Source organism: Lepidothrix coronata, unplaced genomic scaffold (genome assembly GCF_001604755.1).
Source record: "Lepidothrix coronata isolate B3197 unplaced genomic scaffold, Lepidothrix_coronata-1.0 Scaffold51, whole genome shotgun sequence".
Classification (NCBI taxonomy): Eukaryota; Metazoa; Chordata; class Aves; order Passeriformes; family Pipridae; genus Lepidothrix; species Lepidothrix coronata.
Genome location: NW_016690231.1, coordinates 1,895,322 through 1,915,635, shown reverse-complemented (window position 1 = coordinate 1,915,635; position 20,314 = coordinate 1,895,322). Strand labels below are relative to the sequence as shown.

Below are 20,314 nucleotides of genomic sequence, written 5' to 3'. Positions count from 1 at the left end.
TCACTCCATCAGCACAGAGTGTCAGCCCTTTGCTGACAGCAAAAACTAAGTTCATCACAGCTTAACTCAACGGAGAGAAACCCACATTTGAAAGAATTAAAAGTGACCCAGTCTTGCAAACCCTGCTCTCACAATTCCCAGCTGCCCAGACTGGAGACTGTTATGACACCTTTGCAGGACGCGTTTAATCAGCAGCACGACCTGACCTGTTCTACAGGGAAAGCCCTTTCTGTACACATTCCAGCCCTGACCTGTGCTGCAGCATTGCTGGGGTTTACTCCACCGTTACAGCTCACTCCTCTGCCTCAGGAGCAGTGGATCCTGCGGGCACGGGCCATTAGCTCGCTCCAAGCAGCCCTGGCTCCCTCCAGCCACCTCCACCACACTCCTCCTTTGGTTAGACAGAAGCTCACCAGCACTCTCAATAATGCCTTTCAAATTCCCAGCTCTGCCTTTTTTAATGGGTCCTCCCTAAAACAACAACAGCTCCCAGAAGCAGCCTCTTTGCTGGTGAGATGTATCTCCCAGAACTCTCAAAGGCAGGGAGCTGGAGAGGGGCTACGTCGGGCAAGCGCATTAAGCTCTGCATGAGCCTGTGCATGCACTCTGTTTTGCAGACAAGGCATTAGCTGAGCTATTTTGCAGTTAGATCAAGAGGAAAAAACAAGAATTATAAAGTTGAACGTGCAGGGCCTGATTCTCTGCTGGTTTGGATAAATCTAGTGAGAATTTCAGATAAAACAAGTGTAAGACAATGCTACACGAGAACCAACCTCACTGAGATCACCAGGATCTGTCCATCAGCTTCAAAAGACCTAAAGGACATACTGTACCATCTCATTTAGTGTCCACAATAGCAAAGCTGCTCCCAGGAGAGGTCCAATTGCAGGTAAGAACTGCAGGGAGCTGTGAGAAAACAATTCCCCCAGGCTTTGATTTGTTTTGAGAAATCCTCCCATCTCTTGGTCACAGCTCCACTTCTTCCAGGTTTGTGAGGAAGCTCACAGTGCTGATGGCACTGAGCTCATGTAAGTGTCAGTTATTTTGGAATCTCTCCAGAGAGAAATATTTTGACAGTCATATTCTGTTCATTATTCTTCCAGGAGAGGAAACACGCTCGTCGTTATCTAAAGGAGTACAGTCAGCCCACCATGCTCTTGCCTGACTGGCTCACTTATCTTGATAAATGCCGGCTAAGATCAGGACTTAGTGCCATTAGATGTGTCTAAAACATGAAGCTGTCATTACTGTGTCAGCACCAAGGATTGTTTCCAACCGTGATAATGGTGGGGCCACATTTTGAACAAAGGCAGATTTCAGCCTGCAGTGGCCCTGCTGCACCAGCTGGTTCCCATTACTGCACAGAGACCTTTTGCTCATGATTATGAGCTGCACCATTTTTTTTTTTTAATTGGAAACCAGAAATATCCTCCCCGTCTATGACTCACATTGGACCTAGCAAAGGGTTACCTCATGGTTAGGGGCTGGTGGGGTTGAAGTCTGCAGCAGTTCAAAGATCTATTTGATCCAAAGCCTGAAGTGCAGCGGGTTAATCAAAGAGCTCCAGGTTGCAGCCAGCCCTGGATCCCGTGTCCCGGTGCTCCCACGCTGCCAGAGCTCCAGCAGGATGTGCACCATGGCCGTGGAGTTAATGATACACCACGCTGGGGCAAGAACACGCCTCTGTCACACCCTTTTGACACTGGCCTTCGAGGCACAGGCCAGCCCTGAGGTGAGTGGGTTCACACCAACACCAGGGCGAGAAGAACACGAATTCATTCTGACCTGACTCAGCCCAACATTTAAGCAAAATACTTAAGCACATCCCTGTCCAGCTAAGCACTTAAGTACGTGGTTTCATTTATAAAAGGTAAGTTAATGTTTATGTGCTTTGGACTGTTGAACTGGCAACTATTACACCAACTGCTATGTACGTACATATAATTATATATAGACAACTGTTGTTAAAAATATATCTATAGCTGGTTTTAATCTCAGGTTTTAAGGATTCTCAGTGGGTTTTAAGAAATTACATAGCCCTGCAAACAAACATAATTACATACATCATTCAAGTTCCTTTCCATTTTTCCTAGCAGAGATGTGTCCCTGCAAGGCAGCAACCTGTGCTTTATTCCCCTAAGCCAGCACCTGAAGCTGTGCTGTGTTTCTGTTCCCACCAGGCTGAGTGCAGAAGATTTCACATGAATATAGATTTATGACTTGCTGCTTGAAAATGTGCAATGTCAAGTGTCCCACTGAGTTTTACTGAGTTGGCTGTGGCAATATCTGCTACCCAGTGCAGCATGATACTTTCAGACTTTAATCCTGCCTAATCCTGTTCTGCAGGGTTTCATACACCCTCCTGTCCTCTTATCCTGACATTTTTGGCATCTATGCCACATACATTATGTTACTTATATTGAAAATTAAGATTATCTGGGCTTCTTAGGGTTAGGACTTTTGCTGACCACAGGGCTTGTCTGAGACCCAAAGGACAGCACCTTGTGTTCTCACTTTGGAGTTCTGTCCCATCTCGCCTCAAACCACTTGACTTAGGTTGTACCGAAAGATCCCCACATTTTGCTCAGTTTACACTTCAGTTGGTGGCATCTCTTATTTACAGTACATTGTAATGCAAATGGTTTGCAGCTATTCAGCATAACAAAACCAAGATTTCAGAAGAAGCAGAAATCTTGTGCCTTTTCTTTTGACTTTTTTTTTTACCCTACAGCAAAGCAACAACTCACTGTCCTTAAAATAAAACCAGCTAGAAAAAAAATATATGTAATTAACTTCCTAGTAAATCCATGCAGCATTAGATGTAATTTGTTGAATTATCTCACTGGTGCTACAGGGTTAACATCAGGTGGAAGTTTGCCTCTGGCTCGAATAGGAACTGCCAGTTTTGGAGCAGGCTCTGGGCATCTTCCTCCCCCCGAGGAAGGGAAGTGCTTTCTGGGTGCCCAGACACCACAGAGGCCACAACCTTGTTGCAATTCTCTGATAGCCAAGTTTCATATCTTTGAGTGTTTTCCTTCCACAGAGAAGGTGATTGTGCCTCCTGAAATGGGGAGAGATGAACCCACAAAGAGCACAAGACATAGAGGGGACAGTAAGATGGTCTTGTAAACAACTCACAGTGGAGATGGTGTCCTGCACACTGCTGATGCTCCAATCCTAGGAAACAATAGGGTCCCTGAAAACAGAGATGGACACTGCAATATGTATAGTGATATAGAATATAGTGATAATGAATGTCAGAGACTGCAAGGGCATCGTTTGAAAAGCTAGATATGTATCTTAAAGTTGCCTTCAGGGCACGTGTAATTCAGCAAACTGAAGAGAAGAAAGTTTAACCACAGAGAAACAGCTCCTTGTCCAGAATATGGAAATTTGTGATCCCAAGTGGGCAGCAGTAAGAAAGGAAAGTGTTAGTTGCTATCCCCACAATGCCTGACAGCCCCTCGTTTAAGGTAAAGTGTGCAAAGGTGTCTTACAGGCCAAAGAGAAAGTTTCAAATGGAGAGTACCTGTGGTTGCATTCAGGAAGAGCTTCCTGGGCCACAGGGGTGTCAGCCCAAGGTTTCAGGTCAGAGTTTCCAAGAGCCTGGCAGACAGCTTGTTTCCAGCCTCCCCAGGTGAAGGACAACACAATCTGGTACTTCTCTTCTTTTGGCTCTGAAAATGGGGGTGTTTCATTAAGCTGAAAGGGTTCAAGAGAGTCACTGATAGTGGGTTTGGAGCCCCTAGATACAAATCTATTCACCAGGTAAGGCAAAGTTGTTCTCACACCTTCCAAGACACATTTGGAGAGAGGAAGGATGGCCCATTTCCCTGGTCTGCAACCAGCTTCGAGTCACACTTCCTTGGATCCACACCTGCCTGGACATTCCATCTGTGCAGCCAGAGGGACTGTGCTAACAGTCATCCTTTGCCTTCCAGACTGCTTGGAATTGGCTACTGCAGCTTCCCACTTGCAGGCCCTGAACTAGAAGTGATACAACACATGACAGGTCAGAGCCAAATGGGTTTTACCATGAAAGCAGCTGTAGATATCTCACACAGGGGGTTGAGTGCAGTTCACATGCTCCAAAAGCATTCTGCTATCATATGTTGTCACTATTCAACAACTAAAAAATATAGATACAGATTTTTACGCCTTGAACTTTCGTCTTCTGACAAAGCACTTTTGCTGAGAATTTTGGAAGGTTGCTGCACTACTCTTACTTTGTTCAAGTGTCCCTGGTGACAACCATATCCTGGAGTGTATTAGAGTTTAAAAATACAGCAGCAAGATAAGCAGTGGCAGGAAGATAGAGGAATTCAGAACTTTGAGACTCGGAAGAAAAGATATTTCTAATCTTTGCTGAAAATATAAGACAAAGTGGATAAGGCAGACAAGCACAAGGAGGCTGTTACAAACAGGAGAGGCTGGAAAGAGGGAAAGGAGGAAGGGGGGGAGCTTCTCACACCAGCAAGTGAGCTTGATAGCAAGATGAGAGAGAGGTCACAGCAAGACAAGTATAGCAAGCAAGTAGAGCTCCACAGAGATACAGTCTAGAAGACAGGTCAGGGCAAGTCTACATCTATGGTTTGCTTTGTTCTTATTTTTGGCTTTCCACATACCTTCAAAAGGAGAGATTATCAGATAAGAATTGATGGGACACCATTTAGACAGAAGGTTTTTCCAGCTCTATTGTGTGCATGACATTCCTTCCCCTTTGGTCTCCAGAGATCTCATACATCTGGGGATGTAATTTGCAAAGCAGGAACACAGGACTACACAGCAACGCTGCCTTTGGTCAGGAATTTGATCAAAGGTGCAATTTAAAGTGGGTGTTTAATGGCCTCATAGTGTTTCTTTACCATGGGATTGTCCAGCCCAGCCTGTAACACACACTTTTGTGCTCCCAACAGGTGCTGGGCAGCATACCAACATCCTCATCTCACAAAAAGCTTCTGCCTTTCCTGATGGTGTCCGTGCACTCCCAGGGTAAAGGAATTCTAGACCCTCACTCCTGTAAGGCAGGAGATTCCACCACCTCAGCTAAGGAACAATAATTGGTACCAGATGTTGATTTCCTGAGGGTTAAGTCCACAAGAATATAATATATTGGGGGCAGGGGGAGTGTTTCATAGCAGTGCCCTGGGAATTGAGGAGGGATGTAAATGGAAAGGCTGGTTCCCACTGCAGCAGCCAGAAGGGCCGTATTTCTAAAGGTCAGAAGATTCTTCATAATCAACATGGGAAAAAAACACTGGCGTGGAAGAGCTGGAAAAAAGAATCAGTAACCATAGAGGTGTATAATAGTATCACCAGTGGTGCTGCCAAGGTGAAAGAGGACCTGATGCTGTCAGCCTGCTGAACACACACGAAGACACCAGCAGATGAAGTGGGGGTTGAAATGAGAGGGAACTATCTTTCTAATGTTTCAGCTACTCTTTTACAGGAACCTACCAATTCCTCCCTTCTCTGTGCTTCCTCTCCATTCACTTTCACACTGAACAATCTCTAACAGTTCCCTTCTCAAACCATTTTTCATGTTGTCCACCATATGCACTAAATTTTGTCAATTTATGCCTGGCATCAAAATTACTTTAGACTGCTCAATTGTAAAGGAACTCCAGACCTTCCATTGCTGGGTGGACTCAGGAAGATGCTCAGCACTCACTTTCTTGCAGAATTTCTCTAATTAACACACACATGATACCAAACTGCCCAGCACAGGTACTGCTCCCAACAACCCACCCCTCGAGCCTCTGGGTTTTACACTTTGGGTTTTATCCCTCCCAGCAAGAGGGCAGAACACAGGGGAGAAAGCAGCAGCTATGACATGGCTAAACAAAGGGGCCCTGGGAAGAGGCCAGGAATGTGGCAGAGATGCATAAACATGTCAGAGGCAAAGGGAAGTGACAGAAAAGTTGTAGGAAAGGTGGGGGAGCTGAGGATATCACAAAGGAAAAATGAGAAGTCTGCCGAGGTTGCTGCAGTGGAGGAGCACACAGGTTGGACAAACCCCCACTGCTCTCTTACCATATAATATTCAGTGCTATTTTCCAGCACAGAACATCCCTGACTCGTCCTCTGCTCTGGGACATACATGCTCTGTGTTTTGGTGGTACAGTCATGCCCTGCTTGTGCTACCAGCGGGGCCTCTCAGGAGGCAGGCAGGAGAAATTCCAGTTTGTTGCTCTTGACAGAGCTTAGGAGAGAGATCAGATTTGAGCAGTTCGGCATCAACAAGACCTGGATAATTCTACACACAGAGAGAAGGGCTCTGAGTACCTCAGGAACCCTCTTGATGGTGATACTCAGCTGCTTACAGAGGTAGGCGGGAGCAGTGAGGATTATCCTTTAGGATTTAGGTGCCTAAGTTCTTCTGTAAGGTCCTCCTTAGGCATCCATTCCTTCCTGTAATTCCAGCACTCAAAAAAAAAAAAAAATCACTGCTCCTTCTCTTCCCTATCCATGGAGCACTGGTTAAAAATACCTGACTATCTGAATAAATCCAGGCATCCTAGAACCCCACTTGCTCTTCACAGTCTCACATCTGACTCCAATACAACAGGGTGATATCATAAAATCATAGAATTGTTTAGGTTGGAAAAGGCCCTTAAGATCGAGTCCAACAGTTAAACAGAAGACAAACAACAGATAAATACACACGAGGATAAACAACCTACAGAAACAGGCAACAGTGCAAGGAACAAACAACTACAGCAGGAGATCATGAAACAAAAATACAAATACAATAGCAAAGATTGATCTACTTCTGTCCTAGTGAGGCAAATCACATCACTGCTCTGACCCTGAGATTGCCTTTGGGTTCCCATCAAATTGACCACAGCCACATAGTTGAGGTTTTTTCCCTTTTTACTGTAATTTGGCCCCAAGAATCCCTCACAGGAACCTTTTCTAATATCTTCTCTCCTTAACTAATTATAAAGGAGTAGAAATATTAAGATCCCCTTGCAAGGAACCTGAGGATTCCTGCAGAGCTTGTTTCAATGTAAATCTCCTTAGTAACAAAGGAAAAGGAGGGGGGAAGAGAAGGAGTCTGTACAGGATCTGCAGCCTGCCTTGCTGGGGTGTTTGCTGCCTCGCTGTTCCAGAGATGATTCAGCCTCTCCCCGTCAGCACCCCTCGCTGCTCCCAACTTCTGGCAAGGATCATCCAAGAGGAATGTGGGTTGTTTTTTTTTTTTTTCTCCAAAGTTCTCAATGAGGTATCAGCTGTTCTTTAAAGAGATTATGGTGGGAGCATTCCTAGCACATTGACTCCACCGTGCAGCCAGCCCTGCGATTAAATGGCTCAGCAAAGGTGGTTTCCAAGGATAAAGTGTGCCAGGGATGACAACATTTCCTCACCGAAGGGGGGAGAATCTAATAAAAAATAAGGATAGAGGAAAACTGCTCCGGCTCTACAGCTATTATTAGTGTCTCAGAGCATTGTCACTGCTTTGCCTGTGCTGTCAGATGTCACTTTGCATCAGTTCTGGGCAATGCTCAGAAGAAAAATGGTGGAACTCATTTAATTCTGCGACGCATGACTGGGCTCCGCAGCAGGGCCGCACAGAGGGTTAAGTGACCTCTTAATGCTGGTGGGAGCACTGCTCAACAAGTTCAAGTGGGCTCTCCAATAATTTATGCAAACACCTTTTTGCATAGACTGGCAATTTATGGTAATTTATCCCTTCTCTCCAGCTGCTCTGGCAGAGCATAAAACAGGTACTTACCAACGAGTTCCAGCACTCTGTCCTGCTGTCCCTAAGGCAGCTCCCTGCTGAACTGACAGTCCAAATGAGGGGAAAAAGACAACTGAGGCGAGTAAACAACTGACATATAATGGACATGCAGACTTTTGGGCACACTTGCTTGGAACCCAAGTCTGGGCCATGAGTAACGTACATACCACAGCCATGCAGCTCAATCCCTACACCCACCTTCTCTGGTAATATGCTTTTCCATATTCCTTCTACTTATTGGAGGATCACCCTTTTTATCAGCACTTTTTTTTCTTCTTCTTCTTTTTTTTTTTTCCAGGGATGGCTTCTGAGGATAAAGCTCGGAAAGTTTGTCTCAGTGAAAACCTCTGCACTCAGCAGATGCCGACTCGAATTCTTTCTGCTTTGAGGAAACATGTTATGAACATCCTTTTCACTCTCAGAAGGAATCCAGAATCAGTACACACTCTTTTTTACTTCTCAGGATGACTGAATGGTTGAGTTCCTTTTGCTGGTCACGTGGCAGTTTACTTTGAACTATATGTGTAAGCGAAGTTAATCAGAGTTGACGTGAGACCCACACACATCCTATAGCATCCTCATTACATGCTTTTAAACGCCTGCCTTTGCTCTGAACTGAAAGCCACAGCCACCAAGAAAAAAAGAAATGTATCTAGTTTTCCTTCTGATCTTAGTCACCTGCCAACACACTGTTTGCTACAGCAGAACACAGGATTGTTTAACGGCCAAGCCAAATGCAAGTTAAAATGGCAGCTCTGGGGGGGGGGAAGAAACAAAATCCCCAGGTATTAGTGATTTATAAAAACGGACTGAAATCACACCTTAACATCCAAGCTGTAGACAGATCCTGTATTCTTGAGGTGAATTTTGGGAAGCTAATTTAAGCCCTCCTTTCAAAACATCTCTCAGCGATCCGTCACACTCGATGTGACTGGGAGCAATGTCGTGCTGACGGCTGCAAGATTTCAGCCAGACTTGTAGATCAGAGGACCTGATGGATTGCACTTCTAAGTACCTGCACAGCTCTGAAGCTCAAATTGACTGTCTGGCAGTGTTCTTTCTGTCCTGCAGCATTGGAAAGCTTGATTTTTAAGGAAAACCTTTCATTGTTTTGTCCACGGTGCCCAAATCTCAGGACATAAAGAGCTCTTCACTGAGGAAAAATGGATTTTTTATTTCCTGAAGACAACAAAAGACAGCTGTGTACACACACACGCTGTGATGTCACGTCAGGAAAAATCAGAGATAGACTGAAGTTATCTTTGTATGCAGACACACACCTGATTCACTGGGAGCAGTTAATGCACTGGCACGAATCCTCCATGGCCATCCTAGAGGAGGAAGACAGCTGTGACAGCTGCTTGATGAGACAGGTCCCACAGCTCCCATTTCATCAAGGGCCCTGTCCTCTCCATCTGCTGGGCACTGCTCCATCACAAGTTTATTACTGGCCATGTCCTGCTATTTTGAGAGTCAAAAGCTCCACTAAAGCATCTTTATTTTCTGCTAGGCCAAATAGGGAATAACCCCAAAACTGGAGGAGAGGGAAAGAAAACAAAATTCTCAGGCACAAATAATTGAGCTGTTAAGTAGCACTGGGGAACTCTTTGATTAGAAAGCACAAACAGAATTTAATGATCATCCAAAGATACAAGTGTGGAATCATCTGAATTCCAACTTTGGACTAAATTCTTTGAGAGTTTGGGCTCCTTTGTTTCCAAGGTCTGAATTTCTACTATCTGTTTTAGCAGTAATGCTACTGGTAATGCTTTTCCCCTTCCCATAGCAATGTCTTCTTTAATTTGTTTTCTCTAATCTGCTGCCTTCATGCTGCTCAGTGTAACACAGAAGTTTAAGCAAAATTTCACTGACTCCAAAACCTCTTCCTTTGGTTTAATCACAGTTAAAGAAGCTTGAGCAACAAGCACACAAAGGCTACCTCAACCTCAAGTATAAAAAAAAAATAAAAGGCTGAAGAAGTACATTTAGTCCATCAGAAATCTGTCAGGCAGAAAGCAAATGGCTAAATTCCTAGAGGTGGTTTCTGCTAAAAGAGCAGCTGCTCAGCCCCAGCCATTTCATTACTATTGCACTAAAGGGTCCTAGGGACGTCCTTTTCGAGGTGTAGGCAATTCAGAGAGCTGAGACATCACTGTAATTTGGCCTATGAAAAACGAGTAGGTGTTCACAGTTCATTTCCCAACAGGGAAAGTCGTGCTCATCACAGAAACCATCCCCATGCACAGCGCTCAGAGCCGCCCTGCTCAGCAGGCACACCCAGGCACCAGCTCTCACCACACGTGAGCCAGACACTTTGGTTAGCAACACTGTCAGCAAAGCACTTTTTTTCCCAGATCTGCAGTCAGGTGAAAAAAAAAATATAGCGATGTTATAAGTAAGTAAATAAAACAACCAGCAGTAGGCTCCTGAAACCACAAAACAAATTGAAAAGTATGAAATATTCCCGAAGAAATCCCCTGCTCCCAGTTCAACTGGAATAAAAACACACTGAGAGAGTCATAAACAGAAAGCAGAAAAACTCAAGGATGGGGGGGAGAGGATGCAGAGCTAACAAAACCTTGAATAAATGGAATAAAACGTGCTGCTGCTTATCAGAGTGAGTAACACCAGCTGCGGTCAAAGGGCAATGGCTGGACAGGACGTGGTATTTTCACATTCCTGCTGTGAGCAAAGGAGAGGGCAAAGCTTGGGAACAACAGAGCACCAGCTCTTGGGATTCCAGCAGTCAGTTATGAGTCTACACAGGGATTCTGCCTTAAACCCACGCAAAGCCTTAGAAAACCTCGGGGCCCCTCTAGAAGACCATTAGACTGATTTCTGCTTGGAAATTGCCAAAATAAACCAAAGTCAAAATTAGCCATGGCTGAGTCCAATTTCACCTTGATTAGTATTTACATAACACGCAGGGAAACACGAGAAGAGCACATAAATAATGTACTGTTTGTTGCAGACCTCTCAGGAGGAGCATTCTCAGCTCCACTATTGATCCACAGGCACACACCAGCTCGCAGAAAACCCACATCTTCCCTTTCTGCACAGAAGTGAAGTCCCAGAAGCTGAGTCACACAGGTTGGGGTGCTTTGCTGCACCAGAGGGTCCAGCAGCCAGGCTGCTGCATTCTAGAGCCTCACATGGAAAAACACTGATGATGGGGGGTTTCCAGATCTGGGTAATTTAGAAGACATTCTGCATTTCCTTAACTCCTTTCTTTCTAGTGGACTTGACATTTCTGACAACACTCCCAGGAAATGTAAACTTGGGAGATGCTGCTTTTTCACTTTTTCCTCCTGTTGCAGTACCACCACTTATTCACCCAGTCTTCATACGAGCTGGGGGGACTCCAAAACAAAATTATTACCTAGGGATGACTCAGTACCACCACTTTCTGAGGCAGCTGCACAATACAGTATTACTCAACAGCCACAAGCTATCTGTACCACCTGTGAGAATAAAGTGAGAATAGTTTCTCTTCCCTATTCTCATTCTTTTCATGTTTGGAGGAAGGGTTTAACTTCATACCCAGTCCATGTGGGTAAAGGTCGAGGGCACCTGGACATTTTTTCTTTTCTACCCCTTGGTGAACACTGTTAGGAAAATAATCCAGTACTTTTTTTTCATTTCAAAAGGCATTTCTACTTAGCTTAATCTGAACTTTTGGATTTTTTTTTTTAAATCACACCATAACCCCCTACCACACTGCTCCTCAAAGCACCTCAGTCGAGCAACAGCTGTACCTGATCCTGGTTTGCAGCTTGCAAGGTCCTGGTGAGCATCTGCAGGCATTCAAGCCCAAGTGATGAAAAATGGTCCTGTGGCAAAGCTAACAGGTGGTTGGAACCTACAGTGTTCCTCTGCAGGTTTACAGCCCTAAAGCTAAGGAGCTGAGGATATTACTATCAGCAAGAAACAGCTAAAGTGCCCAACACAGCAACTATCCCCTGGTAAGACACCTGTACTGAGCCAGCAAGAGAGGTAGCTCAAAGATTCAGCATCACTATTTCCTGATGTATCAATGTCTCCTAAGTTTGCAGCAAATGAATGTCATTTCCAAGTATACTGTTAGGAAAGATTGCTTAAAATTAATTAGCTTAGTAACAGTGGCCTGTCATTATGCTACTAAGTCACCAGCATGAGCACATAAGTTACAGTGACAGCTCAGGGTATGAAATAAGTGCCTTTATATTGAAATTTGCAAAGTGCTTAGCAGTCAAATGCCAATCTATTAACTTCTGGTAATATTGCATAGTTTCCTCTTAACAGACTGCTCCAAACTCCCACACAAAGATATGACTTATTTTACTACAGAGAAGTCTTTCTACTTCATACACTGTCCGTGCCCAAATATAGAAAGCTTTTTAAAGTACATTTATTTGTACAGTGTTGATTCATTCCACATCAAGACGAACGTGAGATTTGGAACATGATATTAAAAAAGCTGCAGGTAATGGAACAAAAATTCTCTCTTGGGTGACTTAGCTGGGGATGCACAATAAACCCAAGGTAAGGACCAGATTTTGAGGGGCAAGAACATCAGCAGTTCCCACATTCAGCACTTTACAAGATTTCCCCAGTAGAGAAGGAAACAGTTATTGCTATAATTATTTCATAGTTCCAGTCAGCTGCATTCAGTTGTACTGTTATATTCCAATGGCAGGAGAATGGAATACAGTAAACTATAAATATCTGTCAGAATTCCTTTGAAAGGACAACAGTTAATTGCATAGCTTGATCTCCTGCCGTGCAGAGCTTGCATTTCAGGTTAGAAAGGTACAGATTGTTATTGATTTAATTCTCTTGAAACATGTGTGGTATAAAACTGTTCAAAAGACTTATGGGGGAGAAATATATGCTTCCAAAGGAAGTCCTATAGCACAAGACCGTGGCGGGTACCTTCTTGTAAAATGCTTTCTGAAATTCAATACATCCCCTTCCAAAGGCCCTCACAGCCCCCTCAATTAATTGAGGCTCCTTGCCTCTTTTGCAGAAGCAAAATTAAATCAGTGAATCAGATGAAGAAAAACAAAAGATTAGCAATAGCATGAGGTGCATGTGAAAAATAATCCTCTGTGTTAAGAATAATTCAGTCCTTATTACACACTCACTCTTAACAGAGAGCGATCCATTCCCACCTTTCCTGTTTGCTTTTTATTTAGCTTCCATTCTGCTTTTCTCTTTGCCAAGTCATTCCAGGCAGTCACGTTTTTGACTATTACAGTCTCCTAACTAGCTTTGAATCCACTTCTGATTTGGCTCGTGCAAAGCTGGTCCGAACCACCCAGAGACACTAAGACATGCAATCATGCAGTAATTTGTTAAGCCTTGTCCATTCTGAGAATAAATTTCCCATTGTAAGCATAGACAGCAGTGAGGGTGAAGCCCTGTTTAACACTTGTCCAGCTCATCTACTTGCCATGAAGGGTAACTTGACCCAGTGTAAATTATGCATCACTGTGATTTTGGCAGCCTATGTTAGTGCTCAGCCTGCTGCTGGTACAGAGAGACCAAAAATCCCCACTGCAGGCAAGCCTTTATTAGCAAGTTACACAGCTACTAGTACAGTCCTTGCTTCCAGATACTGTAATTAAGATGACACATCTTCCTGATGGTTGCTTTAAAGAGACAAAATATTAATGGAAGAAACACTGCAGAAATGTTTTAGCACCTGTTTATCATGACCATGTATTAAATTCCATTTGCACACCCCGCCAGCCTTTATTAGGAGAGCTCTGCAAGTTGTAGACTGCCAAATATATCTTCTCTGAGTTAGTTTTCACTAGCTTTTCCCTCACTTTCCAAACTTAGAACAGAAAATATATTTACAGTCCTAATCTTCAGGTTTCCCAGAGTGGGTAGGTGAGGATTTTGTTGTTTGCCTAGTTTTTTTTTTTTCAATTATTTTTCTCCTTTGAAGTATTAGCTGATTGATAATATACATTGAGGGATTAAAATGAGCTGTGTTACTTTAACAGATTTAATAGTAAATTGAGCACAGCCTACAAGACACTTGGAAACAGAAGCAATTTCTATCCAAGGAAAATTTCCAACATTTGTAACAGTTGCACCTAATAAAGCTGATTGAGAAGATTTTCACTTTTATTCACCCCTAAACACCCTCCACCACACGACACCCTGAGCACTGGAGATGGAGGCTATGCACCAGCAACGTTCTAAAAGCAAGTAAAAGAATCGTTAAATAGATCACTGAGCCCAACAGGATTTAAGCACACCTAGTCAAGCAAGACACAGCATCAGCCAGAGATCATTATGCTGCAGGGCCCGACGACAGGCACGGCAGTTTTCAGGCTTTACCAGTCGGAAGCAGGAGGCAGCACAAACCCTGCGAGGCTCAGAGCCTCCCAAAATCCACCCCACGCCATGCAAATCCCGGGCAGGGAGCATCCCACTTCCCAGGGCTGCAGGCAGGAGTCGGAGCCTGCCCACGTGGAACAAGTTCGACAGCTAGAACCTGAGGGAGATCAGACAGGCAAAAATACAGGCAACAACCCAGGCAGGAGAAGGGCGGGGAGAGTTTTACTGAGATGAAGTAGGCAAGAAGGAATCTCTGGGGGAGAAGAAAAAAAAAATCAGAGAGAGATTTAAGATAACAGACAGTAGCAGCAGACAGGATGAAAACGGGGAATTCTTCCAACAGATTTTTACCACACAGAATCTCAGGAAGCATTTGGGCTCACCACTGCCTAGGAGAGGAAGACAGCCTACTGAAGACATTATGGGAGAGGAATACTGGGCTTTTGTCTCTGCGGCTCCATTTCTACGGTTTAAAATAAGGATAAAGATAATAACATCCTGTCCTGAAACAATTTCAGGAGCTAAATTGAGTATACACAGTCAAGTAAAATTAAGCTATTGTTATTAACTGTCACCTTCTCTCACCTGTGATATCAGATGAAAAAGACGGTTTCTCTGAAGAAAATAAAAAGCATCCTAAGAACTACCATTCACACTGCTATTACCCATAATAACATAAACCCTCAATACCTGACTATTACAGATGGACTTGAACTCCTTCTCTTTCTCATTAAAATAACCTCTCCTTTGCCCACTCGGAACAGAGACAGGCAGTTCCTTTCTTACTCCCTGGCTGCAGCACAGCTGAGGCTGTGAGCTGAGTTGGGATGCAGGCAGGAGGGCTGAGAGCCCCAGAGCTCCACTGCTGGGCTGGGGAGGGAGGCTGCACCCTCTGCCCCCTCCCTTATGACTTCTCAGACCAGCAAAATCACCCCATGTGGAAGCAGTTAGTCAACGAGGGGAGGGGCAGATCCAGCCCTCCGTGCATCGATTGCAAACGCACCCTTTCTCCCAAAGGCAAAAAAAAAAAAAAAAGTGTACTTGAACCCTTAGAGCAGATAGGCTGAAGCTGATTTATTGGGGTGATTTAGATCTGTTAAAACAAATTTAATTTTGAATACAATTTTATATCAATTAACAGAGTCTCACAAGTGTAGCCATTAAGGAATCTCTTTCCAAAACCAAAGCCAAATATTCAAGATTTATGAGACTGACTTGCCATATTGGAAGTAACTAATTATTCGTAATGATTCTTTGTACTCTGACAGTGATTATGTATTTTCAGTGCAAATGACCATGATGAAGCAAGTGATAAAGGCAGCCCATGTTTGTGGAAGGGATACCAAGCATTTAAGGCCTGGTCATTTCAGAAAAGTATTGGGGTAGCAGGGGGAGAAACAACAGAAAACAACTAAGCTCAGTGACACACAAACCAGCTTATTTAATGTCCTAAAGTGTGTTCTGGTGCATGTCCGAGCTGCAATGAAAGCCTGTGGTCTCTTTTTATTGCCTTAAGCAATTCTGTATTCAGTTTATTTATTCTGACCTTTTGCTTGTCCTTCCACCTTGGACATGACAGTCTTTAACAGAGCAAAGCCTTGCAGACTCAGCTTGCAGCATTTGCAACAGATTGTGGAGTACGTTTGGGGTGAGAGGAACAATGCAAATTCAGGGGCTGATTCTCATTTGCCCTGAAGTTTTCGCCTATCTCTGATGGTACAGGGCAGAAAAGGTACAGAAAGGTACAGGATGAAGGAAATGTCCCTGGCTTACTCTGCCCTGATTAAAGTACCTGGGAATCGAAAATGACAGTTACGCAGGGATTGGGTAGATTTTCACATCGCCTCAGGCTACGGAGAACACGAAAGCACCGCCTTTCTCCTCTTTTCACAACTTCCAGTCCTGCCCCAGACACAGGAACACAGTAAAGGAGAACAAAGTCCCCATTCCAGTGAGGTGTTCAGTGCCAGCAAGGTTAATGTCCAGGGGCAGGCTCGTGGCAAGAGCAGTGCCATGTTTACTGCTATGGAAGCTGCTGCTCTGATGCCGCGCTCGCTCCAGCTACGAACAAGGGTCTAATTTCTGATCCTCAAAAAGCAAAGGCACAGCAACTCGGTCATTAAAATCTGCAGCAGCATGCATGTGATTAAAATGTTAATGTCAATATTGTAATCAAGGGTCTGACTCACAGGACAGCTGGTAAGAGACTTGATCTGTATTGCTTAGCCCCGGTCACCTGATGCACACCAGGGTTAGGGAACGGTTGTGCCCCATCACATGGCAGGGATTGGCATTCACTGGCTCATGTGGTGAGCTGGAGGCTGGAAAGGGACAATCAGATCAAACCCAGGCACAATATTGATAAGTTCAGCTGCGCCTGCACTCCAGCGAGAGGAGAGCTTTCCGATACACTTCCCTGGAGTCACCTGAGCTGCAGCAAAGGCACTCGAGTGTCTCCTGCCCACCTGCAGCGCTGCTGCTGGGCTGTCCTGTGCCCTGCTCTCTCACCCACCCACCTCTCCTGCTTTTGGAATTTTCTGTGCTAGTTCCTATCTAGCTGAGTTTTAGACATTTAAGCCTGCGGTAAATTTTGCCCGGTGTTGTCTAAGCACCAAAAGAGCTATAGTCTGCAAAGCTTCTTTTCAGTAAATTCAGGATTAATGAAGAAGGCCTCTCTATTGTTGGAATGTCTAATACAATTATCCACTGAATGAATGGACTAGGCAGCAGAGGAGGGCTCCCAGGTTTGTGGCGGGGAATTGTCTGTTTTAACATCCATCTGTTTTCATTCCCTCTGATCCATTATCATTCACCTAGAGTTATAACATGATGAATATCATTGTGTGGAATGCCATTTGATGCTGGGGGGGGGAAAAACCCACTGCAGGTCTGCCTTCTATTGAAAACGTGAAATTGCCTCGATGGAAGGAAAGGCATGATTGATTCCGAGATGCTGTTCCAAGCAGAGGCATCCTTTCCCACGTGGACTGCTTGATTTTGTTAATTCCTTTGGATGACCCCTCTGCCGAATCTTGAAATGAAATATACATATGTATACAAAAATGAGGATAGCTATGGACAATCACAGCGCTGATGAATTTGTGGAGTTGATTCAAAAAAATAATAGTATTCACAACTTTCCCCAGAAGGCACCTTTGGTTTATGTTCACAGTGACATTAAAGTCCTGTACGTAAACACCTAAGCGGGATGAGAATCTTGATGACCCTGCTGATGGGAAATAAAGAAAGGCACTTTACAGGCAATTTCCACTGTCCTTGTTGGTCAGCAAATTTGGAAGTGAATGAAAAAAAGAGAACTAGAAATGCATATTAATGATGGAGGGCCTAAAGCACAATGGGACCGAGATGAGCATTACCAAGAGAAATTATTAAAAACGCCACAGTTTTTTAATGATTTACCCTTGTGATTTACTTATAAGAAACATAGAAATTACCTTTTAAATTAAAGGACAGGCTCAAATGTAAAAATAACTTACTGAACTCAATATAAACGCTTCTTTCTGAAAAGTGACTCTTAAAATATTGGTAAAGCAAATACAATTGTTAAGCTCAATCCATTGTTTAACTGGGTGTATCTGAACTCTAGATCTTTCATTAACAACCATTGCCTGGATCCTGGTTATGCCTTTAAAACACCATACAGTTAAAAAAAACATTGTACTGTCCCTTAGAAAAACAGGAGAGAAAATACCCTTTGGTAATCCCCAGTCCAGCAAACCCAGGGCAGATAACTGCCTGACTCCCTGCTAGCCTGTAATTACCCGAGGAAGCAGCTAGACTTAGCTATCTTCCTTCTTTAATTGGCACGCAAAAGATTATAGGATTTTATTAGGACACAAATGACACCGATACGAGTGTGATTGAGGCATGCAATGCATGACTGACTATTTGCATTAAGAGGCTTTGCACCACACATGGGATTTCTACCTTTGGTTTTAAATGGCTTAAATTTAAATGACGTTTCTATGCTACATTTTAAGAGGATGATATTTATTTTAGCACTTGTCTATGTAAGGTAGGGCAAAGCTGCTGCCAGACACCAGAAACTCTTCTAAAAGAGCCTGTTTGGGCCAGGTGGAAGGAGGTTAATTTTTGACTGCTCTGTTGGTGCAATTAGATCAGGAACATGGAAAAACAGAGGAAAGGTGGACACTGAAGTGCCCATGCCAAAGCCTTTGACGGGTGTGTTAGACACCACTCCAGCCTGCCACTGCTGGAGGCACCAGCCCGAGGAAGCCACCATCCCTGGTGGACTGAACTGCAACATAAGTGTGGGAGCAGGTGGCAGGAGACTTTTTGGCTTCCCTCACTTCCACAGCTCCCAGCAACACTGAACCTCCTCCATGGATTCCTTCCTTTATTGATGAATCTCGGTGGACTTCTTTAGGTTTTATTTCACAACATCCTTCTAACGTCTCTCACATCCAGAACTGGAGGCTACTCCCCAGGGAAGGAGAGAGCAGCTGAAGACATAAGAAATTAAGCCAAGTTAGTCCAATGGAGCAAAGCCAGCCCCACACAAGGAAGGGAGTACCCAGAAGTGATGGTAACATGCTGCAATATCTGACTGTGTGCAATAAAAGATGATAACGGGAGGATTAAGTCCTGCTACCATTGTGATACGTAGGATGGTCAGTGCTCAGTGCTGGGGCCCTGATCCTGGCACACCTTCCTCGGTGCTGCCCCTGGGACTGGGCACTGCACAGCTACTTGGCTGGCCACCAAGCTGGCCCCTGTCCCAGGTGAGTGCCCAGGAACCAAGTATTGGCTGAGGTGACCCTGGAGAGAGGAAAGAGCCTGAAAATGCAGGGAAACAAGAAGGAAACTACAGTCCCTTCCTGCATTGGGGAGCCCAAATGAAACCTCAGTGAGATGGATGGATGGTGAGCAGGGGGTACTGAACAGGGTCTCCTGCCTCCACCTCCATGAGTCTTAACCCTTGGTTGCCTTACACTGCTCCATGTCCCACCTATAGCTCTGGCTGCTCAGCCCCACTGCTCTGCACTCTCATCACCAACTCATCCCCTGATTGTCCCCCAACTTGGCCCCTGACCCATAGATTGCTCCCCGGCTCGTTCCTAGCTTTTGCTACGTCCCTCAGCTCTTCCTGTCTCCCCCTGAACCCCCAACTCGTCCCTCAGCCCACCCCTCACACCTCAGTTCATCGTTTAACCCTCATCCCGCAGCTCGTTCCCTGTCCTTGGGTCACCCTCTGACCCCCAGCCTGTCCCTCTGCTCACTCCTCGCCCCTCGGCTCAGCGTTTCAATCCCAGCCCATCCCACAGCTCATCCCTGGTCCCACCGCTCGCTCCTCGCCCCCGGCCCCTGCCCTCGCCCCTCCACCCGGACCAGCCCCTCTCCCGCCCCGCGGGGCAGCCGGCGGTGCCCCCGCTCCATCCCCCGGGGCTCACCCGGCCCCGCCGCCCGAGAGCGGGGCAGGGGGGTCCCGGGGCCGGGAGAAACTTTTCCCGAGGGCGAGGGCGGGCGGCTGCGCCCCCGGCCCGGGCTGAGAGGAGGCGAGGCGGCGGCGGGGCGGGAAGGAGGAGGAGGAGAAGGAGGGGGAAGGAGGGGGGGCCGGGGGCACGGCCGGGCCTGCGCCGGGGAATGACGCGCAGCTGGCAGCCCTGCTCATGCGCGGCCGGCCGGGCGGTGCTAGCGCCGCGTCCCAGCTCGGGGAGAATGGGGCGGCATCCGGGCAGCGCCGACTGAGCGGCTTCTGGGGGCCGGGGCTGCGCCGCGCCGCGGGCGGCCGGGCTGGGGCGGGCGGGCGAGCGCCATCCGGCAGCGGGCGGCGGCGGCGGGGGCGCCGCGCCGCGCCGGCGGGGGGCTGCGAGCCGCCGGCGGCGCCCGGCGAGGAGGGGTCGGCGGCGGGCGGCGGCGGCGGCGGCGGCGGCGGCGGCGGGCGGCGGGGGCTGCCCAGGGATTGTCTCGCTCGCTCCGCGGCAAGAAAGTTGGGCGGCGAGCGCGGCGGCGGCGGCGGCCCCCCCGGCGGTGCGCGGCGGCCGGAGCGGGGCCCCGGAGCGGCGCTGCCCCCGGGGAGGGGGCGCCGCGCCTGGATTATCCCGAGCTGGGTCGAGCCTCCTGGATCTGCCTCTCTCCTCCGCGCCGAGTGAATCCGAGGTGTCCTCGTCCTGATCCAGATAGATCTACCCCCCCTTCTCTCTTTTTTTTTTTTTTTTTTTTTCCTCCCCTCCTCTTCCCGTCGCTGCTTTTTTTGGG

At 46.1% G+C, this 20,314-nt stretch overlaps 1 long non-coding RNA gene across 1 annotated transcript; it reads right to left on the bottom strand.

The window, feature by feature from the left end:
- Window positions 1-17,576: 17,576 nt before the first annotated feature.
- Window positions 17,577-19,648, bottom strand: LOC108497636. Its single transcript, XR_001874924.1, has 3 exons — window positions 19,507-19,648; window positions 18,708-18,874; window positions 17,577-18,558 (listed from the first exon to the last, which is right to left on the bottom strand). It is a non-coding gene; the product is annotated as an uncharacterized LOC108497636 (long non-coding RNA).
- Between the last annotated feature and the right edge of the window lie 666 nt (window positions 19,649-20,314).